The sequence below is a fragment of the Lampetra fluviatilis genome, chromosome 2 (assembly GCF_964198595.1).
Source record: "Lampetra fluviatilis chromosome 2, kcLamFluv1.1, whole genome shotgun sequence".
Lineage (NCBI taxonomy): Eukaryota > Metazoa > Chordata > Hyperoartia > Petromyzontiformes > Petromyzontidae > Lampetra > Lampetra fluviatilis.
Genome location: NC_136276.1, coordinates 32,954,736 through 32,980,931, shown reverse-complemented (window position 1 = coordinate 32,980,931; position 26,196 = coordinate 32,954,736). Strand labels below are relative to the sequence as shown.

Below are 26,196 nucleotides of genomic sequence, written 5' to 3'. Positions count from 1 at the left end.
TTCCTCTGTGTGCTTCCAGGACTGCCACCACGTGTGTTTGCGTGCATCTCTCTGTGTGCGTACACGGCGCTCGTGCACCGTGCCAGCCTTCATCGGTGCTCGCGAACAGCACTTGCCCCAACGGTCCGTTAAAGCTATACGGGGAATCTTTGTCTTTGTACACTGTGCTACGACTCAGCCTCAAATGAGTACCTGGTGCGGTGTGTAAACATCGCCTCGAGGGAGACAAAGGCGGTGGGGGCCTGGTGCTGGCCACCCACCCCCTCGTGTGCTGTGCCTGCCTTCATAGGTGCTCGCTAACAGCACTTGCCCCAACACTCTGTTCAGGCTATAGGGGGGGGGGATCTTTGTCTTTCGTAGCACCAAATTCCCCACCGGTCCACACAGGCCGCGTGGTCGCTCATGGCGTGGCCAACCATCTCCAGTTCAACCGATTTCAATCAAACTCCAGTTTTACTGATGCTGCCGCAGCGTAAAGGTTAACAATGCTGAACTCGCGACCCGGACGTTCGCAGGTTCGATTCCATCTCCTGGTTCTGTAGTGGATAGATTGGCGCAAGTTTCTTAAATCCCTCCCCACCCGGTCCAGCGCCTCCTGTCCAACCCAGCAGTGGACGAATGGGGGCAGCCACAGTGAGTCGATCGGCAGGCCGCGTGTGGTGGGGTGAAGTGTGGACACTCAACTCCTAACTCTTCCAAGACGTTCCGCCAGCGTGTAAGAGTAGGCCGAATACGATCCGAGAGAAGCTCCCTCTGGACGTGGCCATTTCGCCAGCAGTGTCGTGGGGTAAGCAACTGCAGGACTGCACCTTTGCCATCACCTCGTTTGACTGCCTTCATTTTTTTGCTCTCACCCTAGAGCCCTTTTGACCCGAGACCCAGTTTCACAGCGTCGAGCCCAAGTCCTCGATGACCTTCCGCTGAGGACAGCCCCAGCTGCCCACCCGTGCTCACGCAGCCGAGAAGCGGGTGGGTGGGAGGGAGGGGAGGGAGGGAGGAAGGAAGGGAGGGGAGGGAGGGAGGGGAGGGAGAAGGCGCGCGTTCACACGGTTACGAGCGTGGGCCATCTCCACCTGCACCGCTCCCAGTGCGGAGGAGTATGTCTGTCTGCCCCCGCTGAATCGAACGTCTCGCGATGGAACGATGCGCGTTTGACTTGGCGTGGTGTGGCGGCTGCCTCGCTCACTGCAGAGGCGACACCTGCGGCAAAGCAGCGAGCGGAATATTTTGTTCCGAAGCCAGGCATTGCGGCGCTGTGCAATGACCTTTTCTGGATTTCGGCGCACGCACGCGTTTATCATCAGCAGCCAGGGGCAGCCACATGATGCCCCGGGCCACCAGAGCACATGGCCATGTGTCAACCCTGACTCGCGACGAGACTCACACACGGACACACACACTGACACATCTCCACACTAATACACAAACGCACTCACGTCTTAGCCCAGACTGATGACCACACTCAGTCGCGATTGATCCATGACCACACTCGCTAACTACTTCAAGAACTACACTCACTCACACATCCATGACCAAACCCACACTCACTCCCTAACACATGACCCACCTCACTCACTCACTCCCTTACCTATGACCACAATCACTCACTAAACCATGACCGCAAGCACTCACTCGCCCAAGATCACACTACCCATGACCACACTCACTTCCTGACCCATGCCCACACAACTCCCACAATAACCGCTATTCTCCCTCGTGCCGGGCTAGGTGCACTTTAAGTCCACGACCCATTTCCACACACACATCCACATGTACCCCACGACCAGTGCCCAGCACGCCCGCACAGTCGCACCTGTGCTCGCAAGTCGGCCAGGACTCGGGCCTGGTTATCGGCGCTATCAAACCGGATTTAAATGCCCCACTCGGCACACCACAGTGAGTTAACATATCATAGCCACGGTGGCTATGATATGTTAACTCACTCGCCTGGTATGCAATGAGGTCGTGGGTTAGATCCCGACCATGACGCCTGCTGTATATTTGGAGTTTGCGTGTTCTCCCCGTGGTCGCGTGGATTTTTCTCTGTGTCCTCCGTTTTTTTTTACCCTCTACATTTAGAATCAACGTGCGTTTAAGTATCGGAAAACGTGCGTTTAGAGTATTTGGCTGCTATAAATTCCCACACGGTGATAATCCACTTTGATGAGCTATCATTTGCGAGAGACAGCTCGCTTCTGAAAACATAGGTATGTAGCTCGGTGGGCCTTACCTGCTAAACAAAAAAAGAATATTCGTTACTAATAGTACACCTGCCACTACGGCTATGGCTTACGAGTCATGTGCCTACTCCAACCCTATCGAGCGTGACCTCGTGTAAAAAGGGGTCGAGGGGTGGGTATAAACACCAACTAAGGGGGAGCTGGCACTGAGTCGATGCTACATGTATTTGTTTTAAACAAATGTTGAACGTCCACAATAGAGTTTTTTTAAACGCTCCTTCCAGCCATCGCAGACAGTCGCAGATCAACCGACGACGCCGCCGCTTGCAAACCGAGCCGAGCGAATCGCAGCCGGTAAACCGCTGCGACTGCGATGAACTTTGAATAATATTTAATAATATACAGAAACCCCCCCCCCCCCACATCTTCCCGTGTTCGATATTGTGCCAACGGTTCTTTCTTTGGCTTGCCTAAAAAAAATTCAAGAGTGGGGGGGTGGGGGGGAGATGGCTCACACCTCTCCCCCCAACGCTACCCCACCGCCCCCCCCCCCAACGCTACGCGTCTGTGTTACTCCATTCTATCAGCGAGCTGGAAAATGTTCGGTGAGAAATTAAGGCCTCAAGCGGCAACATCACCTCCGAAGCTGCTGCGCCTGCCACCACAACTCGGCTGCCTGTTTAATAATAATAATAAACAATTGGGTTACCTGCCAGCGGGCAGCACGCAAATACAAAGCTCCCCCTTATAGCCTTAACAGACCGTTGGGATAAGTGCTGTTAGCGGAGCACACTTTGAAGGGTTGGCTATACGGGGGCTCTTTGTCGTCGAAGATTGTACGTGTCCCCTCACCCTGGTCTGCTTGGGTTTCCTCGGGGTTCTCTGCTTTCCTCCCGTAGATAAAAAAACCGATGTTACTGGTATTGGCCAAACATGACAAGGCTCAATAATTACCTGCAAATTACTCAATTGCGATTACACGCAGCAGCCATATTGCCACCCCCTTGCTGCGAAAGTATGCTAGGAACCTGCTGAAAAACAGTCTTGAAACTCAGAGAGAGGCTTTCCTGGAGAAACAAACAGAACAACAACAATAATAATAGCCGCGCATTGTTCGGCATGATGCCCGACGTTTCGCTTCACGCACCGAGAGCTTCTTCAGGAACTGATCCGGAGCCTTCTCTGGTTTTAACCACGTCTGCATGATGAGTCCGACCCAGGGCCGCCCTGCAGTGTTTCTGGAGGCACGCGACAGAACGCCACGTGGGGCTGGCCCCTTAATTGTTTAGCGACAGAGTAGCAGGCCCATTGTGAGTCCTCTCTTTTGTGTGAGGGCAAATTTCCCCGTTTGCTCCCTCCCTCCCCTCCCTCGCACCCCTCCCTCTCTAGGCTGCCCTGAGTATATATGCACAAGTGATGAAGCTCATAAACAACGCCGGCCCTGCCTACATCAGACACGCGCAGCAGCTGGCAACCTTACATAATCGAGGGAGAAAGTGAGCTGCTCCATTTCGTGTTCCAGAAGAAGCTCCCAGCATGCGGAGCAAAACGTCGGACATCGTGCCAAGCAACACGTGGTACAACCCAACAAAAACTTCATCTGATGGCCTCTATCATAATTAAAAACTCGGCACGTGCACAGTATTTGCCCATGCCCACATTTGCACAGGGCCGACGCTTCATTGTTTGTAAGTCACGAGTCGATTACGGTCGAAATCAAACGGCGTAAATCTCACCTGGTCATCACAGCACAATCCCGCTGGATCACCGCCGCCGCCATCACCATCATCACAATCCGACTTGAGCGACCACTACCACGATCCCACAGGATCGGCCAACATTACAATCTCACCGCGCCACCACCATCGCAATGTCACTGGATCGCCGTCATCACAATCTCCAAAAGTCCCCATCGTCGGTACAACCGCGCGAGACCGCCACAGTGCCTTGGTTCTACAAAATCTTGCCTTCAATAAACACTGACCTCCACACAAGAAAGAAAGCCGTAAAAAAAACCAACACAGACACTCAATACCACACTTCAAGCGAAACAACGTGAGCACGTCTCACTGTAAAACCAAACAGAATATCATCTTACGGGGAGCATCCGTCTGTCGAGTGATCCGGCCTCTGACTCTATGAACGTCCAAAGACAAAGATCCCCAGTATAGCCTTGCGGGTTGTTGGGGGCAAGTGTTGTTATCGAGCACCTACGGAGGCCGGAATGCCACATGACGGGGTGGCGTGACCGGAGAAACACCACGCCGCTTTTGTCTCCCTTGTGGCGATGTTTATACATCGTACAAGGTACTGATTTGAGGCTGAATCGATCAAGGGGAAGCCCAGGAGAGTTTCAGATATTCGACATGAATGTTGACCATGAGCGTTAATCAAAGGTGATTCAAAGTAAAAATGAATACAACTATTTTAATTAGGCACAACGGGTCGTAATACACGCCATGGGGATGCTATTGCACTACTTATCAAATTACTTTCTAGGTTTTATCACACTTGCATGTCTTCTTTCATATGGATGCTGCAGAACGACCGTTAGAAATTTGGTTGTAAACAAAAATATGAATACTGATTTCAACTCGTGACGCACCGCGTACTAAGGGGCAACATTATCGCGTACAGATGGAACAGATGGAGTATAGTCCACATTCGCTGTTCCACCTTGTCCCGTCAACGTCCGTGTGATCCACCAACTATCGCTGCCTCCACAGTGCTGGGTTATAGGCGTGCCAAGACAAAGATCGCCCGTATAGCCTTCACAGACTGTTGGGGCCAAGTGCTGCTAGCGAGGAGCACCTGTAAAGGTCGGCACGGTACACGAGAGGTTGGGTGGGATGGTGGCCACCACCACCAGCCAGCCCAAGTGATGTAGCCATTCAAATGTTTTGCCTGAAAAGCCTGTCAATTGTAGAAACACCGCCTCTGTGTTAATCTAGCCGGGGCGACACGGCACGGTGGTAAAAAAAATTGGCACCCCCCACCACCTCAAGCGATGCCAGCGGCCGGCCGGACATTTCGGTCAACCCCCCATTATGGTGGTAACCGGGCCCTGGGTGCTGCCCTCGTAAAACCCCGGCGCTTGTAAACACGGCGAGGGGGCAAGGTACAGGCGGGGGTGGGCAGACAGAACCGCAAACATTCGCCACCCACCACCACCACCACCAGCGCCGCCGACGCCACGCCGCAGCGAGCTGTCAGCAGCGTCCACGTTGCAAGCGGAAAACTTTTCTCACTTTTTTTTTGTTCAAAGTTGTAAAAAAAAATGAAGCAGATATTATTTTTCTTGCTATAGCCTCGGCTAACATTTCCTCCTTTTTTTCTTTTGCCACCCCCCCCTTCTCCAAAAAAAAATGACCCCCACCCCTCACCCGCCCCCACCCCTTACTACAACATCTGACGTCGTCATCAAACTTCAGATTCGGTTGCGTGATCTCGGAAGACGAAGACAGCGGGAGGCGAGCGCGGTTGGAGGGAGGAAGTTGCTGGGGCTGGGAGACGGAGGAGTGCTGGGGCGGGGGGGGGAGCCCTGCGTGAAACATTCCGCCTCCCTTCCCCCTCCCCGTGTCCTTGGCCTGGCTGGCATGAATCACGGCGGCTCCAAACCCTGAAGGCCCTGCCTCCCCATCCACCCCTCCGCCACCACCACCAACTACCCCCCCCCCTGCCTGTCTCCCACGCCCCCACCTCCCACGCACCTTTAAAGGAGCACCGTTGCGGTGCAAGCCACACCCAGCAGTGACAGCAGGGGCTTGCGGCGCCGGAGATGAAAAATCAAGTCTCGCTCGGTCGTTCAGGTGCACTGCAGCCGCGTCTAAACTAAAACTAAACATTGATTTTTTTTGTCAACCAGGTGAAGGGCCCCACTGAGCTACGTGGATATTTTTTTGTCACAAAGCGACCTGGCCACAAATGACAGCTCAACGGAGTGGCTTATCATTATCCACGCGTGGAAATGTATAGCAGCCAAATACTCTGAACGCGTGATGTTGATTCTCAACGTGGAAGGGGGGAAAATCGGAGGACCCCGAGAAAGAAAAAAATCCACGCGACCACGGGGAGAGAGACACGCAAACTCCCAATATATAGGCATCGTGAGGGTCGGGATCGAACCCACGACCTGCTGTATACCAGGCGAGGTAGTTAACATCTCCGAGCCACCGTCTAGTTTTGTGAAACTCACCCGAGCAGCAGTGCGGTAGTGGATTCGTGACTGACTCTGACAATTGCTGTGGTTCGGGATGAACGTGGTCACAGATACCTCCGAATGCGCGCACGTTACAATCCAGATGGCAACTAAACCCGCCTACCTATCTATACCAAACAAAAATAACCCCCAACACATGAATATGTAACATGCGACGTTTCTGGCAATGGTCCTTATTCATTGCACGTAAATCGAAGACACCGGTGTAACCATCAAACGCATCGGAACATCTACAACAGGCCGACGCGCACATCTCTTTCAAAGATGTAAAAGTAAAAAACACCGGCCACAGTGGGGCGATTGTGGCCACGCAAAACGAAACGATGGACCGTGTCGTGAACCCACTAAACTCAGCGCTCAATCAGCTAACGGCAAAACAACGCGAGCTCTCTCTCCAAAGCCCTCTCGCCGTGGCAAACAGACCTCGCCATCGCCATGTATCCCCCGAACAAAAAAAAATGTGCCATATGCGCGAATACAGCAGCAGCAGCAAACAAAGCAAAGCGCCTTACCATCGCGACATCGGGTGTAGCAGTGGGCTGCCCGTGCGCTCGCGTCAAAGCCGAGAGGAGGGTGATGACCAGCGTGTGACACTTCCCCTCCACCAGGTCCCTCTCTCACACCCTCTCCATTGAAGCGCGCCGATTACCAACGAGCCCAAAGTGAGCGGTGGTCCGGCTCTTGTGAAACAACTTCTCTGAATTGACACCTCTCCCGTCTTCTCCTTCTCCTCGCTGATGGTCCTTGAAAGAGACCTCTAGGGCGCAGAGCCGAGCGGCGGGGGGAGTGGGGGGTTGGTGTGTGGGGGGTGGTAAGGGGGGGGGGTGTGGGGGGTTGGCGCGCTCGACCGATGGCTATCGACCGGTGGTGCCCTCTCCAGGGCTCGCCAAAGTGCCCCAAGTCGCACTCACGAGCACCGTCCCGCGAATCCGCCCCAATTACCGCCACTTACTTGCCAAGTGCTCCTCGGCGCCGGGATGGGAGACGGGAGGAGGAGGAGGAGAGAGGAGCGGGGAGCTGCTGGAACTGCGGTAGAGTTCAGGTGGTGGTGGTGGAAGGGGTTGGCGGGCGTGGTGGTGGTGGTGGTGGTTGGGGGGAGGGGTGCGAGTTCAATCGGATGCGCGTAGTCGACACTGCACGGCCCCAAGGTACGTGCCACGTTCTCGTCACCGGCTCCACGGCAAGGGGAGGAGGGGAGGGGGAGTAGCCGAGCCGGGCCGGACGCGGCGCCGTCTCGCGTGCGCGTCGTGGGGGGGGGGAGGGGGGTGGACGCAAGGAGTCGATCCGAGGCAGCGAGGAGCGAGGGAGGGTCACGAAGCTGGCACGACGCTGCGCGGCCTCTGGGCTCACGGCTCGTCTCTCTACGCGGCGGCGGCGTCGGCGGCGCGCGCACGACACAAAAACGCCACCCCCCAGATATGAGAGCAGAAACAGGAAGACGGCGGCTGGGAAATCGCGGCGGAGAGTGAAACGGGGACGAGCCTCGGGTGGTGGGAGGGGGGGGCGGTGGAAAATGCGGCGGTGTGCGGCCCTCCCTCGTCTCCCCCTCCATCCCTCCCTCCCATCCCACCCACCCTTGGCCCCTACTTACCGACACCACACGCGCAGCGGCAGTGTTCGGCGGTGGTCGCGGGCTCACGGACACAGCGCTCCCCGCCCCATGGCGCCCCCACCTCCCGGCCCTGCCCTCGCTCTCCCCGCCCCGACTCCCCCCTCCCTCCCACGCTCACCTCCTGCCTCCCTCCCTCCCTCCCTCCCCCAACACCGCCAGCTACTACAGAGGGCGGGGGGAGCAGTCGGCATGGCAGAACGGCCAAAAATAGAAGCGAGATCGAGGGTGGGGGTGGAGGGCTTTCTTGCACACCCCATCTCTTGGCACCCTCTCGCCTCTCTCTCTCTGGATGCGTCTCTCCTCCTCCTCCAGCAATTCTCTATTTAGCCTCTTGCCTTCACTCTCACAGCGTCTCTGTCATCGTCTGTCTGCGTGCCCCTCGTTTCTGTCATTGATTGCTCAATTCACGCCGCATTTCTGCCCCTGGGTGTGTGCGTGTGTGGGTGTGTGTGGGTGTGAGCGTGTGTGTGTGTGGGCGTGTGGGTGTGTGAGTGTGTGTGAGTGTGTGTGAGCGTGTGTGTGAGCATGTGATTGTGTGTGAGCGTGTGGGTGTGTGTGAGTGTGTGTGAGCGTGTGTGTGAGTGTGTGTGAGCGTGTGTGAGTATGTGAGCGTGTGGGTGTGTGTGTGAGCGTGTGGGTGTGTGTGAGTGAGGGGAGCGGTAGAGTAGCGGCTAGCGCGCTGCGCTACAAACCTGGTTACCCGATTCCCGCTCACGGCCAACACCGGTGACGATTATCAGAACCGGTCCTGGGCCTCTCCTAGATCGACTCAGCCTCAAATGAGTATCTGGTGCGGTGTGTAAACATCGCCACCGGGAAGATAAACATGGTCGGGCGTGGAACTGACCACCCACCTCCGTGCACACCGTCCCGGTCATCATAGGTGCTCGCTAACAGCACTTGCTTCAAAAGTCGGCGGCGGCTATGCGGGGGGTGGGGGCGGGATGTTTGTCGTGTTTATAAACCTCGCCCGCTTCCCCGTCCCTCCGCATCCTCACGCCTCCTCATTTCCCGAGGGGCTTTTTTTTATTTCTGCTGAGCACAAATTGATTTATTTAGGCTCAGTTGCTGGCATTCCTTTTTGATAATCAAAGACATTTCGTGAGGTCGTCCTCAAACGTGGCCCGTCTCCACGCGTGTGAGACGCTGAATGTTTGCGGTTGCAATGGAAATTCAACGATGGCAAAGGGGGGGAAAAAAACATCGAATTGGGTGAAATCGCTCGGTTTTTTTAAACGTTAAAATGTATTTGGGATGTATTTTTTTTGTTCTCATACCAAGCTCAAGTTTCAAATTGATTTGTTTAACAACCAGAAGAGAACTGAAGAGACCAGGATGAGTCTCATTTGCAAGAGGTGACCTGGGGCATGAGTCTGCCAGTAGGGGGGGGGGAGGCAATGATTGCTGCTGTGTGTAGGAATCCCAACTGAGTAATTTGCGGTGACATTTTCGAACGTTCCAACTTGGACCCTGAAACCAGCACCTCAATGGCTCGCTCTTGCGAAGGGCACGAGGTGATCTTTAGTGTTCAACGTGACGCAGACGGCGTGTAGCATTATCACGGTGGTTACTACACACCCGCAGTATTTACCGGGGCGGCCGCTGTTTCGAACCGTGAACCTTCTAGAACGAGCGGCGCGAACACGCTGCTGCTGGGACCGCGCGATTCGTCCCCCTTCGTGGCAAACGTCAGCATTAAACTTGACCAATTTCGAAAAAATGCACACCGAAAATTACTCTCATTTTCGTCTATACACAGCAGAAATCATCGCCCTCTGCTGACAACCGAATGCCCCGGGTCGACGGTGCAACGAAGACTCGTCGTGGTCTCCCGACCGCTCACCTGGGTAACCGGAATGAACTTGAACTCTGAATCGCGGCAACCCTCGTGCTCAGCGAGGCCCGCGGCCTCTGTACCCGGTTGCTTAATTAGTTTGCTTATTTATTCATGCATTGTGCCAGAGTGACGCAACTGACTTCATCAAATGAAGCGGCCTGTGCCGTGGGCTTCGGGAGCCCTTGCACGAGATGCCGAGGGAACGTCGCTGGCCGGGGGAAGGCAATCAATTCGAGGGAGCGGTGGCGCAGCGGTTAGCGCACTGCGCTATAAAATTCTGGCGGCCTGAGTTTGATTTCTGGCCACAGGTGGTGAGTGAATACATTTCCATTGAAGTTGGTTACTTGATATGAATTGTTTTGACAACAACAACATTTTATCCCAACTTTGCGTACTCTGCTGCTCTCTGCTGTGTTGGAGCAGAGGCCATTTCAGGAGATCTCAGAGGTAGCTCTGTGACATCCAGCTCCGCATGGTCCGTTCTCGAACACGAAGGATCGCACTGCTCTGCGAGGGGATCCGAACGGATCCTTCGACTCACGATGCGACGCTGATGCAGCATTCGGGATAACATTTAGGGGCATACAGACAACAACAACAACAACAAAATAATCAGGCAATCGATAGCAAAGTCTACATTTCGTTTCAATGAAGCAGCAATCAAACCAAATGCACATTTTTCTTAAATGCCATTGTGCGCTGCTGCCGCCACCAGTGGAGTTCCATTAGCTGCAACTGGCTCCACGCCCGACAACATCGCTCTGGCTTCAAATTAAATATACATCAGTATTACCTTCTCGATCATTTATAAGACGAGAAGTATTGCCGCAGGAGACGTTGGGGCGCCAATAAGAACGCGTCAAAACAAATGTGCCGCAATTGATCAAACTTAAAAATAGACCGGAACACGTACATTCTGTGCACTGAACTCCCGGTCCAATATCCGAGCCGTTGTTTTGGGTAACAATCTATCAGAAGGTGAGACCACCTGAGAATTCCACCGTGGCTAGGAGATACAGTTCACCTATATAGCCTACACAGGATCATTGAGCAAATGCTGTTAGCGAGGACACACGCACGCATACGTGTCACGGTGGGGAGAACAGTGTCACGGTGGTGAGATGTTAACTACCTCGCCTGGTATACAGGAGGTCGTGGGTTCGATCTCGAACCTCACGCCTGCTGTATATTTGGAGTTTGCGTGTCTCTCTCTCTCTCATCATCATCACGGTGGGTAGGAGATGTTAACTACCTCGTCTGGTTTACAGGAGGTCGTGCGTTCGATTCAGACCCTTACGCCTGCTGTATATTTTCAGTTCGCATGTTCGAGTATTTTGCTGCTATAAATGTCCACACGATGATAAACCACTTCGTTTAGCTATCATTTGTGACCTGGTCGTTTCTGAAAAAGGGCCATATAGTTCACTGAGCCTTACCTGGTAAAACAAAAATAGCAGGTGTTGTGGGCTTGGACTGCAAGGTGGCAAGGAGATGTCAGCATAGCAATGAATTTCTCACTATGTGTGTGGCGTTATCATTATTATTATGCTGAGATGTGTTACTGCCTCCGTATGGTGTGCGATGTTCTTTTGCCGGCTTCTGTCGTGTCTTCCCACAATCCAAGTTCTCACAATGAATGGAATTGCCCAAACATACCAAAAGCAGCGGGACCCTTGTGAGAATAACGTCTGGAGGAGACGCAGCGAGGTGTTATTTCGCGTCGGGCCTGTTCTGCGTGTGGGTCGCTGGGATGAACCTGAACTGCTGTATTCACAAGACACATACCAACCCATCACCCATCGATTGTGGATATCTGTGACAAAAGAGCTTTATAGCTCATCGGATTCATACGGTATAAATAAAAAATTTGATTCACCAATAAAAAATCTCGTTCTGAACGGCGCGTGCCAAAATCGAGCATCGATTCGTACCCCCGCTATTGAAAATGCGATTGGTCCGCGTGGCACCTGCTGCAGAAGCGATTGGCTCAGCGTAGACGGCGTTCGGGCAAAGCGCGCTCTGCAAGCGGCTCCCAGAGCATCCGATCCGCCCAGATGATGATAATAATAAGGCGATGAAGAAGGAAGGAAACGATCAAACGCCCAGTCGAAAACGAAATTCTTGAACCGAATCATGACCCAACCCCCTGTGTCGTCACAACCCATTGACTCGCGAGGAGGTGGAGTAGGTGGGGTGGAGGAGGTGGGGTGGGTGGGGGTGGATCGTCACGCGCATGCACGGCTGATAGGTAACGAGCAGAGTCCAATGTGGGGCCGGGAAAGTCCCCACCACCGTTTACTGCCAACACAAAACACCTCCCTCTGCCCGAGTCCGTGAACCCGAATGCTCCTGGCACTTGGTTAGGGAGCGTGCTACACACCCCCCCCTCAAACCTCTCCTCCTCCCCCCTAGCAAGTCCGTCCCAAGCTAAGCCAGCCCAGGCTAAGATTCCCAGATTTCAGAAACCCCACGCTTCTTCTTGGTTCGTTCGGTAAAGTCACGTAGAATGGAAATAATAAAATAATAAAAATAAAACATCATAAAATAATTCTCACGACGTTTCGGCCACAACGCAAGCCGCCGTCCTCAGGTGGAGAACAGGTCTGTCGAGAAGACAGAGTCTTTATTATTTTATTATTTCCATTCTACGTGACTTTACCGAAAGAACCAAGAAGATGAATCCCTGCAGTCACGAAAGCTTTAAATCGAAACCCCACGCTGTTGAGAAGTTTAGACAGCGCCCCAACAATCTCTCCTCCACCCCCCCCCCCTTGTTCCGCCTTTTCCTGCCATCCGTCAACGTCAGGCCTCACGGACAACTCCGGTCCGTGGTGGCGGAAACATCTAAAACAAATATTATCAGTCCCCCCCCTACCCCCGGGAGAAGGAGAGCGTGCTCAAATTGCTGGAGGGGAAGGGGGAGGAATGGGGGGGGGATCAGACAGGAGGCGAAACTGGGGCAGGGAGAGAAGAGGCATTAGCGCAGTTGTTCTTTACTAATTTTCAAAATGGGGTGGCCACTTTCTCCGATAAGACATCGTTAGTGTGTGAGGGCCGCCACACGTTTGAAACCATTGGGGGGTTGACAGCAGCACGATGATGATGGAGGGGGGGGGGTGTCACGTGTTGTGTAGCCCACATTGGTCTTTGAAACGGGCGGCTAGAGTCTTCTCGTCCTCTGGCTTGAGATGGCTGCCACCTATGGGTCAGATGATTGCCTGCCACCATTAAGCAATTGGTAATTAAATCTAAAAAGAAATTTCCTAAAATGTTGAAAATTTTTAAAAAAAATTTTCACGAAAATAAATTGTCACGCAAAATGTCAGCTCGATTGGATCACGGGAAGTGGGTTAAAAAACGACCGAAAGATTTGCACGGTCGTAAGCGCGCAAGCAAGCAAGCAAGTGAACTTAATATAAAGGATTTTAAAAAATGGTGGAAGCGTAGATTATTTTTTAAACAGTTGGACGAGAAAGTTTCGGTTTATTCTGGGAGACCGTGGCGAAAGCAGCACGCGGCGTGAAAAGCGCACGCGAAGAGCTCGTTCCGAGAAACGGGGCGACTGCCGTGCGGAGAGACGTTTCCCTTGGCGCTGAACCAAGCCGATTCGTCGCACGCGGCCTCGAAGACAACCGCGGGCACCCCCCCCCTTCCCCCGGGGTACCCCCTCCCGCTCAGAGCGTCTCAAACAACAACAAGTCCCTGCGCTTGACCACCGGCGGAGCCGTAGCCAAAAATGAAACCTCTCCACCCGTTAATTCTAGATTTGAAGCTTTCGTGACTGCAAGGATTCATATTCTTAAGTTTTTTCGGTAAAGTCACGTAGGTAAATTTTTTAAAATTTTAATTAATAAAAGTAAAATAAAAATAAAATAAACATCACGACGTTTCGGAGGCAACACAAGCTTCCGTCTTCAGGTGGAACCGTCACAGCACGATTGCTGTATCAAGTAAGAGAAATTCCAAGAAAACCGTCCTTGTATATATACTGGTTGAGGGTGGGAGGAGCCAAGGCAGGCCCCTGGATATTATTATTATTGTGAAGTTGGTGCGTCGTGATTTTTATTTTATTTTTATTTTACTTTTATTAATTATAACTTTTTCCCTACGTGACTTTACCGAAAAAACCTAAGAATATTCTCTCCACCCCGTGGCCTCTCGCAGCCTCTGCGTGAACAGAGAGGCGGAGTGGGCCGTGCCGATCGCCCACCGAGGCTTGTCACGAGGCCGGCCGGCAGCGACGCGTCCAATCACTCGCCCCTTGGCGAGTACCGTACGGTACTACGATATATCGTACGGTACTACGATATATCGTACGGTACTACGATATATCGTACGGTACTACGATATATCGTACGGTGCTACGAAATATCGTACGGTACTACGATATATCGTACGGTACTACGATATATCGTACGGTACTACGATATATCGTACGGTACTACGATATATCGTACGGTACTACGATATATCGTACGGTACTACGATATATCGTACGGTACTACGATATATCGTACGGTACTACGATATATCGTACGGTACTACGATATACGCTATAAGACGCTTGCTAATGGTAACGTCCAATCTTGATTTGAATCTTCATTTGAAGCTTTCGTGACTGCAGGAATCCATACTCTTTGGTTCTTACGGTAAAGTCACGTAGGTAGAAATAAAATGAAACGAGCCTACGTGACTTCAGCGAAAGAACCAAAGAGAATGGTAACGTCCGTTTGGCAAGACGTCGTGGATATCGTTGCCGTCTTTTCGTTGACAAAATATTTAGTGTCCTGACAACGTAGTTACGAAATAAAGGGGTGGGGGGGGGGGGTGGAGGATCCAATTAGCTATTAAATTAGCGCGTTGTTAATAATTATCGGGAGTCATTGACGGTTGAGTGATTTCATGGACATCATCAGGCTCGGACAGCATTGCGCGTCACACTCGAGGCAGGCGATGACTTTTAAGCGAGAAGAACGATAAATACACGCGTGAAATATAATGGGAATTGCATGGAAAAACGACATCGCGATAATCGTCATATCGTCGAATCTAATCTCCTATCGTCTCGTGAAAGATGATATCGCGTCGACCGCAACTGACCCAGATCCGTGGCCCAGTACTGCCAACCGCGCTAATCTGACCGCCTCCGGTTAGCACGGTTGGCTACGTGCGGTGTGAAAGAAGTTCAACAACAGCAGCCATTCGCTACTAAGTTGCGGTGACGGCGCCTGTGCCAGGCTACGTGCACTTTAAGGCCACGTGAAGTGTCGAACGCCCGCTGGCCGGAGGTCACGGGACCCATCCTGCAGGTGCCACGAGGTCGACTGAGATGACTGGCCGAAGCACCACCTGTGCCAACAGGAGAAGTTCAACACACGCAGCGCACGCACACAGGAGGACCACCGCCGCCGCCACAGGGGAAATCAGAGGAGATGGCAACATCGGAGTCAGCGAGTGCCGCGCGTGTGCGTTCTCGGGACGGGTCAAATGGGGTCAATCTGCACGCGTACCGCGCAATATGTTCACGCCGTTGCCGACGTGAGCCGGGGTGTGCTCTTTTGTGAAACCCGTGCGGGAAATCAAAGAGAGGTCAGGATGAGTCGCGATTTGCAGGAGCGGCCTGGGACATTCGTCTGCCAGTAGGTAGGGTGCCTGTGGTGGCGGGGGAGGGGGTCGCCACGATATGTTACGTATAGTTTTAGTTTATAGTTTTTGTTTATAGTTTTATTTTATAGTTTTTTTTAATAGTTTTAGTTTGTATGTTGAACTTTTTTCGCACTGTATGTAGCCAACCGTGTTACTCGGAGGTCCGGTTGAAGGACAACAAACTAAACAAACGCAAAAAAACAGTTATCTACACGTAATGTATTATGCGTAATATAATCCCATTTGAGTGATTTGCGATGCAATGTTCAAAATTCATACATTTAGACCCTGAGGCCAGCCACACAATGAGCCTACCCCTGTGAACGACGTCAAGGGGAATTATTTCATGGCTACGTACGGTGGGAAAGAAGTTCAACATCACGTTACTTCCCCCGCGGTGATAACCAAGGGCGGGCGTTGGATTCGACCCGTGAACTTCTGGGTCCAGGGTCACAATCATCGCTTCCAGGTTAGGCGAGGATCCGACTCGCGCGTCGCGTGCTTCAGAACAGGCAGCGAAAAATGTATGCGATGTCCTCTTGCCGAGTGCCGCATCTAGAGCGGGGCCTGTAGCATATGTTGTAAAGGGGCCCTAAATAAGTAAATAAAAACACGTAAATATTAAAATACAAATTTTTTTACATGCATTTTAAAGTTATTGTATATTTGCATTTGCAATACAGCCAGATAATACGACAAATCGCTAACCTTAAACACCCAGTCGTTCATAAAATTGAAGGCGGTATAGTACTATAGTAATAGAGCAAGTGCAGAATCACTGAACCGGAATTGATAGCTTGAAAGCATTTTTAAAGTTCGGGGCCCTTGAAAGTGCGGGGCCCGTAGCTCCTACATATGTAGCTACTTTTGCTGCTAGGATAATCCGGCACTGCCTCTGCCGCAGGGCGTACGGGTCAAAGCAGAAACAAACCAACCCCATTAAATGCATTGCTTGTTTGTCCTTGTGGGGGTGGTGGCTGTCTGTGATTTCAATGTGTAACAAAAAAATATTTGTGTCTCTGGGTAGTAAGTGTTATTTCCTAATTGCTTATGCTTCAAAAGTACAGAACATGGCTATTATTCCCCACAATCTTTGCTTTTGTGACCAAGACGGTGATATTTTTAAATGTACCTATTTTCAATGAGAAAACGTGTGCATTTGTGTCATTCCTTCACCTAAAGTCCTGGTCACAAAAGCCATTTTCTATACTTTTTAGGCATGAGCAATTACAAAATAACACTTTCTCCCCAGTGACAAAAATCGTGTTACATAGTGTTTTGTGTGTGCCGGGAGCGGTAGTGTAGCGATAAACCTGGTGTGCCCATGTGATTTGTGTCCCCCGAGTTCAATTCACGCTCACGGCCAACGCCAGTGATGATTATGTGAAACCAGCGCTGGGCCTCCGCCTAGGTCGACTCAACCTCAAATGAGTACCTGGTGCGATGTGTAAACATCACCACGAAGGGAGACAAAAGCGGCCGGACGTGGTGCTGGCCTTGTGTGTCGTGCCGGCCTTCACAGGTGCTCGCGAACAGATCTTGCCCCAACAGTCTGTCAAGGGCTATACGGGGGACATTTGTCTTTGGTGTGGGAGAGGAATTCACTACGGAACCCGGCAGCTTTACCTAGGGCGTCTCTGAGTCTCGCTCGCTCAGGGATCTCCGCATCACCGTGCGGACATTCCATCCCAGTCTCCATGCATTTTTAATTAAATCAATAGGCGAGCGCACAAAATGCTTCGCTGCTGACACGGGCGTGGGGGTGAGGTGGACTTAAACGTAGTTTGAGAAAAGCTATCTTTAGCCGCGCACTGTGGGCCCACAGCAAAGCGAGCCAAAGCGACCACCGCAAATCGTCCGGGACCCCCAGCAAGACCGAGACGATTCTGGAGCCTGGAATGTTTCTTCGATGTAAGTCGATTGATGAATCGAACGAGAAACTTGCATTCGACTTTTTTTTCTTTCTGTTTTCTATTAACCGGGCCCTAAGAATTGCCGTGGTGGCCAACTCCACATCCTACCAACTCCACATCCCACAAACTCCACATCCCATTAACTCCACATCCTACAAACTCCACATCCTACCAACTCCACATCCCATTAACTCCACACCCTCACCAACTCCACATCCTACCAACTCCACATCCTACCAACTCCACATCCCACGAACTGCACGTCCTACTAACTCCGCGTCCTACCAACTCCACATCCCATTAACTCCACACCCTACCAACTCCACATCTACCAACTCCACATCCTACCAACTCCACATCCTATCAACTCCACATCTTACCTTCCTGAAGGTGAGACCCCCCCCCCGCCCACCACCCCCTCCCCCCACCCCACCAACTATGTATGTATGTTGAACTTCTTTCGCACCGTACGTAGCCAACCGTGCTAATCGGAGCCACACTCAGCGTGCTGTGGCCGATGATGCTGAATAGGTCAACAGAGGAACGTTCTTTACCTGCCGTCCAGGATCACACGTGATTCTTCCCTCCTACAACCTCCCTTAGTGTTATCCGACTCGTCGATTGGGTAAAGGCGCAGCCCTGCAATTGCTCGCTCGTGCCACTGCTGGAGGAAGTGGCCTTCGGTAGAGGGCGGCTCTTTGAGAGCCCCTATTCTAGAGAGTTGATTGGCATACTTTTCCATGCTGGAATGAGATGGAAGTACCCACAATTGACCCCCACCACACACGACCTGGCCATCGACTAACCGCCATGTAACCACGCACACCGTTGGGGAGGACGGAGGATTTAAACAACAGCCCAAAAAAAAAACCGATTTAAAGCTTTCGTGACTGCAGGGATTCATCTTCTTGGTTCTTTCGGTAAAGTCACGTAGAAGGGAAATAATACAAGAATAATGTTTTATTACTTCTATTATTCTATTATTTCCCTTCTACGTGACTTTACCGAAAAAACCAAGAAGACAAAAAAAAACGTTCACAATTGTTTCCACTGCTGCGCCGGTTGAGAACGAATCAGCGCGCTGAACCATTACCATTACGCGCAGCAGCCTTCGAACCGATATAATCGGTAGAGTAATCGATTTGGGTTAAATAATCGGGGCATACGATCCCAACATTTATGCAAGTATTCTAATTCCCCCTGCGCTGGCCCTCCCGGCGAAACCAGGCTCAGAGCGCGGCTTAAGCAGCAACAGATGAAGAGCAGAATTCGCCGACCGGATCTGTATGGGGATGAATGTTGGGCAGTGAGGTCGATGATTAAATCCCAAGGGGGGGCGGGGGTGTGGTGGGGTAGGGGGGCGCCTCAAGCGGCGGCGCTGAGCTCATGAGCTCCGTGCCTGCGAGAGGCACAAGGTCCCACTGGCCAAATTTGCTGCCTCTTATGGAGGAGGCTCACGGGGGTATTTTGAATTTAAATCAAGGATCATTACCGCTGCGAATCATTCGTTCGAATGTGTGTGCGTGTGTGGCTGTGGCTGTGTGGGGAGCGGTAGTGTAGCGGTTAGGGGCCTTCGCTACGAATATTGCGACCCGAGTTCGATTACCGCTCACGGCTAACACCAGTGACGATTATCTGAACCGGTAATGGGCCTCCCGTAGGTCGACTCAGCCTCAAATGAGTGCCTGGTGCGGTGTGTAAACATCGCCACTGGTGAGACAAAGGCGGCCGGGCGTGGTGCTGGCCGCCAACCCCCTCGTGTGCCGTGCCGGCCTTCATAGGTGCTCGCTAACAGCACTTTCCACAACAGTCTGTTCAGGCTATAGGGGGGATATTTGTGTCTTTGTGTGGAGCCGTGGTGGAGCCGTGGTGGAGCCGTGGTGTAGTAGTGAGCGCGCTACGCTACGAACACGGCCACCGGACTTCAATTCCTGCTCACGGCCAACACCAGTGGCGATTATCTGAACCGGTTCATGGGTCTCGCGTTGGTTGGTTGACTCAGCCTCGACTGAGTAACTGGCGCAGTGTAAACATCACCACTCGGGAGACGAAGGATATACGGGGATATTTGTCTTTTAGTCTATGATAACTATCATTTATATATAATCTCTAGTGGAAAATCCAGAATGGGTGGGGTGGAGAGAATCGGTTCTTTGCTTGTGCCCCAGCACGGCACAGCAGCCAAATGGCACACCATGCACATGGCTCACCAGTCACAGGACACACCAGTCACATGGAACACCAGTCACATGGTACACCAGTCACATGGAACACCAGTCACATGGTACACCAGTCACATGGCACACCAGGCACATGTCACAGAAAGCACTCGGCAAGCCGAATGAAAACACTAAAAGTTATGTTAATACGAACGTTGTCGCAGCTGCCATGGCGACTGCTGCCATAGCTCAGAACCTGAGCCATCCAAACACACGCGGTAGGGTGAGCGGTGGGGTGAGCGGTGGAGGACGGGGGTGGGGAGAAGGTGGGAGGGGGCAACTCACCACCGTTGTAATGACGATGCATCGATTCGCTATTCGAGTCGTTGTTTACAACTCACGATGCACGCGCTTCCAATCGCGCACCTAAGGTTCGACGTTCGTTTAGGTTTGCTGGATATTTCATCTGTGAACGTGACCCTTGTCAGCCACATTACCAACAGCGTAAACAGAACTATTCATGGGTTATTCGTTTGAATCACCGCGATGTCGCGTCACCTGGTTTACGCGCTTTGAAGAAGAGTCATCGCCCCGAAAATTCGCCGATTATATAATTTTATTTCAAAACCACACGGTGATACTGACGAACGTGTTCGGCGTTATTTGTCGTAATAATTCATCAAATCGCCAAGGGGACGGTGGAAGAGGGGAGGGGCGTGGGGGAGATGGTGAAACCTCGAGGACTAATTGTGCACCGGCTCAGCAAAAATTGTGTCCACAAAGGTGACCCCCCCCCCACTTCCCCCACGAAGCCCCGTGACACCCCCACTCACTTCCAAGGGTGACCCCCCCAATCGCCACTCGACGAACCGCAATGTCCTTTGTCTGTCCAGGAACACGTTACGGGGTCTCGAGACTCTTTCAGCCGAGTCGTATAATGCGGAAAGTTTTTCAGTTTCATATTTTCATTTGTTAGGTATAGCCCTGTGAGCCATGCGGCTCTTGACTCGGGTGCAACCGCAACAAACAAAAACATGAACAAGAAACATCTTAAAGTGACTAATCGCAAAAGAAAAATCCAGGAAAAAACAGCAAAGTCTTCCAGAAAAAAACACCGTATTTCAACGTTGTGTGCAAACATCCCAGTGGGATGCAAGTCAAACAATAACAACCATAAGACAATTTAGATTAAAGTTAGCAGGCTAACTCTGTACTATAACAAACAAATATGGCTAAACCAAAACGTTTTCAAAATCACCAAAATAAATCTATAAAAACAATGTCACAGTGATCATAGGAACTGTGATTCAAATTTAACAATAAACGATATACATAACATGTACGACCAAACTTTGCAGCCATAGCTGGCTGCACGAGCCACTCCGTAACAGTAGGAGTATCAGTAGCAGTATCAAACATTTTCCAATGCACCTTTAAAGATCAGCACACTAAGGGGACCCACTGGAGGAGCCTGGGAGAAAGCCCCACCACACATAGTAGGGAAACAACAATAGAGACTCACAGATTCCACCACTGCTACTGACATCTTCCGGTCACCTCGCAACCCAAGATATAATTGGAACAGCCGGTAACCGAATTACCCGCCAAGCTCCCCCATGCAAGCAATCGGCAGACTCAACTCCGCTTAGCTTCCAAGAGCCGACGAGAACGGGCGCTGTCGGGATGCATTGGTGTCAGATGCTGTGAGAACTCTCCCACCCCATGCTAGGTAGGGTTCCAACCCTCACCTCCCCTCGTTGAAGGCCGGCGCAGAAGAAGATCGCTTCGGTGTGCGTTTGTCTTCTGCAAACTCACTCTTACGTGCAATGCATTTTATCAAAAGCAGTAGATGTACAACATATATCCGTTCTTGAATGCGGGGAGACTCGGTGAGAAAACTTGCCAGACATATATTCATACAATCTGTATGGTTAGAAGATCTCACAACTTTGGCTTATAGTGAGACCGGAAAATTGCATGCATAGCCACATAGAAGTCCCAGGAAGCCATTGGAGCTATGAACTTTAAAATCTAGATTGAAAGTTAATTTCTTTAGAACGGGTTTTTGTCTCTAGTTTGTTTTCCTAATCTGAGGTGCGGGGGAAAGACAGCAAACTGGACACAAACAAGCAGTTCTAATAAAAATAGTTTTCAATCTAGATGATTTAAATTGCGTAGCTCCAGTGGCCTCCTAATATCGGAAGAGCGTTCCAGAGGGCCGCAGAAGCGCATTTGAAAGTGCGCGATGCTGTGACCGCATTTTTTCGATGGCCTGCAGCCAAAAGTCGCTGCTGCTGCTGCTGTGAGGATGAGCGGAGTTCTTCATCTGTGAATGTCGTCGCAGCTTGATGAGAGCCGTCTTTAAGCGCGCAGTGAAAACACAGCCGCGTCTCCTTGGCTGCAGGAACGCACGCGGTCTGTAATGTTACAAATTTGCACCGATTAAAAATTGGCAGGGACTTTACAGACGGGGGGGGGGTGGGGGAAATCATTGCCAGAGTAGTCATAATAATACATTCTTGAACTTGCAATCGGCATTTAAGTGCTATTAAAAGCACCCGAAGATGCTTGCGCATGGCAACCGACTCAATATTAACAGCACGACGGGGATGGAGAGGGGAAAAAAGAAAATCACCGAGCACGCAAAAGTGAAGAAAAACATCACGGAGCCGGGCAGATCGAGCCCCGGGGTGGACACGGCAAGAGCCACACCCGACAGTCGACACATCTGGTCACGTACGCGCTTGAGGCAATGACATAGGACATCTAGGGTTGCCTTTAAAAAAAATCATTTTTGTTACACCTCACGCTGCAGGGAATTCATTATTTAACATTGATTTATGTTCGTGCATTATTTTTGATGTCTCACGTGACGCGGTTGTTTGGTTCGGCGATTTTTGTCGTGGCTGCACTTTGTTTTGTTTGTTTATTTCCAGTTATTTTGGTGGCGCAGAGAAGTCACGCTTGCTAATGAGGCGTGTCCTCGACTCGTGAGTTCTCACCTGTCTTCTTGGTTCTTTCGGTAAAGTCACGTGGAAGGGAAATAATAAAGTAATAAAAATAGAACATAATAAAATAAAATTCTCACGACGTTTCGGCCACAACACAAGCAGCCGTCTCCAGGTGATAGAAACAGAGCTGTCGGAAAGATAGCGCTCCAATGAACACCGCTAAGCTTGGAAGCGTATATAAGCTGGGTGGGAGAAGCAGAGCGCCTTGACAAAGGAGTTTACATATCAACAGAGGAAGTTCTCACCTGGTTAAGCAAAATCAGAATCTCGATATACCCAGCATCTGTATTCATCCTGGAGAGATCCGACGAACTCTTTGGCACTTTTTCGCAGATGTCCAGTAGAGCAGTGTTCGTCATCACGAGGCCCCGCGTTCCGCTTGTGGCCCCTGGTGGCCTTTATTGAGGCCCCTGGCGTGCTGCCCCCGACACAATACACAGCACGTGACACCCCCCCCCCCTCCCCCATCATCATGATCGTGCTGCTGTCAAACCAGAGGTCGCAACCGGGTACCCGATACCCGTACCCTACCCGATACCCGGCTACCCGTACCCGGCCGGGTACGGGTACCCGTTTGCGACCCTGGTGCGGCCGGGTACGGGTAGGCCGTGAATCACTGGTGAGTAACTGTTTGTCACTCATTTCCCAACGTCTTGTCTCTTCTTACAATTCAAGTTCCTAGAATCAACCCACCCGCGCCTGCAACATGGCTTCATCCCAGAGGTCGCAAACGGGTCCCGTTTGCGACCCTGGTGCGGCCGGGTACGGGTAAGGAATCAAACCCCGTTTGCGACCTCTGTGTCAAACCCCCAAGGCTTTGAAATGTTGCGGTGGCCCTTAACACTGATGTCTGAACAATCAACGAATAACTCGGCGAGAGATGAACGTTGGAAGCTGCTCACGAACGCTGCCAACTTTGCCGTGACCTCCGTGAGATTCAAGGTGGTGCCCGCAACGTCCCCTCCACCGTTGGCTACGTACGGTGCGAATGACGTGCAACATGCATGCAGAGCACCTATGCACCACCCGCCTCATCAACCACCCACCCACCACACTCCCTGCAACCCACTCCTCCCAGTCACCTCACCGCACCCCAGCAAAAGGGCAGCAGCATCGCAACGACTCCCACCGCCGAGGCTTGTGCCGCAAGTGTTTGATTACGGTCTAAGCAACGGGCGGCTGCGGTTGGGAAAACGCAAAAACAAAATCGGGGCTATTAATTCCGTATCGCGTACTTGGTGATGAATTATAACGTCGGTCCCTTTAAGCCTATAAATATAGCCGCTGTTGGTGTTGGCGTTATATTCGGCGGCTCGATGCGTGATGTGCGCGGCTGTAGGAGCGGCTCGCGTTTCAAGGGGAATCTCGAAATACGCCGCGGGCTTTGTTTATGGCAATGGCGTCCTCCACGTGCACTCATTGCAGCGTTTCTAATAAATAGCGCGATTTTACAATGTGTTGTTTTTTTCAACTCTCGATATTTATTTTTATTTTGTCGGTCTGGCAACGGAAGCAAAATAATATTTGCCATCCGTTACGAAAAAAATACTTTTTTTTGTATTGGCGCATGAAAACACGTGTGGTGTGTGTGGTTTGTGTGTGGTGTGTGTGTGATGTGTGTGTGTGATGTGTATGTGTGGTGTGTGTGTGGTGTGTGTGGTGTGTGTGGTGTGTGTGTGTTGTTTGTTGTGTGTGTGGTGTGTGTGTGGTGTATGTGTGTGGTGTGTGTGTGTGGTGTGTGTGGTGTGTGTGTGTGGTGTGTGTGGTGTGTGTGTGTATGTGGTGTGTGTGTGTGGTGTGTGTAGTGTGTGGTGTGTGTGTGGTGTGTGATGTGTGTGTGTGGTGTGTATGGTGCGTGTGTGGTGTATGTGGTGTGTGTGTGTTTCTGGTGTGTATGGTGTGTGTGTGGTGTGTGTGTGTAGTGTGTGTGTGGTGTGTGGTGGTGTGTGTGTGTGTGTTAGGCAGTAGGGGACACAGTTGGGCACTGTGCTGCTGCTGTTGCTGGTGAGTGGCGCTATAGTCTGCAGTTGGAACATGGTGCATGACAGAAAATGAACAAATATGGAGCCATATAACCCTCCGATGGATGTGCAATGGCATTGTACCAGGCGGGAACCGAGCGAGTAAGCAGAGTTATCACTCACCCAGCATCATTCACTCACCCAGCCTCACCTAACATCACTCACCAACAAGCATCAATCACTCACCTAGTGTCACTCACCCAGCCTCACTCACTCGCGCGATGTAGGAAGGCCTTCATCCAGCAGTGGATTGAGGGGAGGGCTGCACGTGGTATGTACACGTACAGCTCCAGCTGTTGTGATGTATGTTGGACTTTTTTCGCACCGTACGTAGTCAACCGTGTTATTCGGAGGTGCATAACAAACCCCGTATTCGCGTTCTTGCGGAGAATATTTAAACACATGTCTCTTTCCCATATCTGTCACTCCACGTGTAGGATAAACGTCCCACAAGCCTCTTGGGAGTGAATGTTGACAGCTGCGTTGTTACGAGCAAACTGCGGACGGGTTATGGACCTTCGGGGTCTCGTCAGCCAAGGCGTGCTTGCTTAACCCGATGCTGAACTTTCCAGATGCCTAGAGGCATGGGCCCTCGATGTTCCACACGGGGGGACCTGGTTGCATAACAGTGCATGCGATAAAACGCGTAACACCAACAGCGGCGTCGTGACGCCCTCGATTGATGTGAACGCGTGGGCAGAACGGGCACTGGGGCAGACGGGACACACGTACAAGGTTCGGCTGCCCCGGAGGGCGGATTGGTGGCGGTTGTCGACGTGGATTAGGGGCCGTCCATAAATGACGTCACGCACCTGGGGTGGGGGGCGGGGTCAGACATTTGTGACGATGTGTGACGAGAGGGGGGGGGGGGGGTTGAGAAATGTAACGTCACGTAAAAATGCGCAACTTTAAATAAATATAGACAACACGTTCTACTTAATTGAATAGACTCTTTAATACATGTTTTCTCCTACAACATCAGAGTGCAGCGCCACATTAAATACGCACTACAATGGCAATAGTTTAAAGCGATTTGAAGCATGTTTTATGGTTTTGGGGGGGGGGGGGGCAAAGCTTTGTGACGTCATATTTGAGGGGGGGTCTGACTTTTTGTGACGCCGCGTGACGAACGAGGGGGAGGGTCAAAAATCGTCCAAAATCGCGTGACGTCATTTATGGACGGCCCCTTATTCAACATCTTACTTTTTATTTAAAGAAGCCACGCGGTGTAGGGTTGGGCACCACGGTGGGTGAGTGGCACAGGTGCCGTTGTTATCAATGCGGCCTCGATCAGCGAGCGCTGAGCCTGAGCGTTGCGGCTCTCGCCACGAAAAAAGAAAATAGACAAAGCTCCCCCGTATAGCCTTTAACATTATTGTTGGGGCAAGTGTTGTATGCGAGCACCTGTTAAGGCTGGAAAGCCACATGAAGGGGTGGTTGGACAGCACTACGCCCGGCCGCCTTTGTCCCCCCAGTGCTCATGTTTACACGCTGCGCCAGATACCGATTTGAGGCAGAGGCCACACGCGCGTTTGTTCAATCCATGCTGGCTGACGGCCGTGTCAGTCATTGACCATACTTCACCACACTGGTCAGTC

The 26,196-nt window shown here is 51.6% G+C and overlaps 1 protein-coding gene across 3 annotated transcripts in view; it reads right to left on the bottom strand.

Annotated features, from left to right (window-relative positions):
• The window catches only part of LOC144945906 (transcription factor HIVEP2-like), a 52,649-nt gene extending 44,602 nt beyond the window's left edge, over positions 1-8,047 (bottom strand). The window contains exon 1 of one of the 3 annotated variants that reach the window (XM_078874568.1): positions 7,991-8,047. The gene's annotated coding sequence lies outside the window, so the exon portion shown is untranslated. Of the gene's footprint in view, positions 1-6,911; positions 7,117-7,351; positions 7,890-7,990 lie in introns of those variants that run through there. The other 2 variants (XM_078874551.1, XM_078874560.1) reach the window with 2 other exon arrangements.
• Between the last annotated feature and the right edge of the window lie 18,149 nt (positions 8,048-26,196).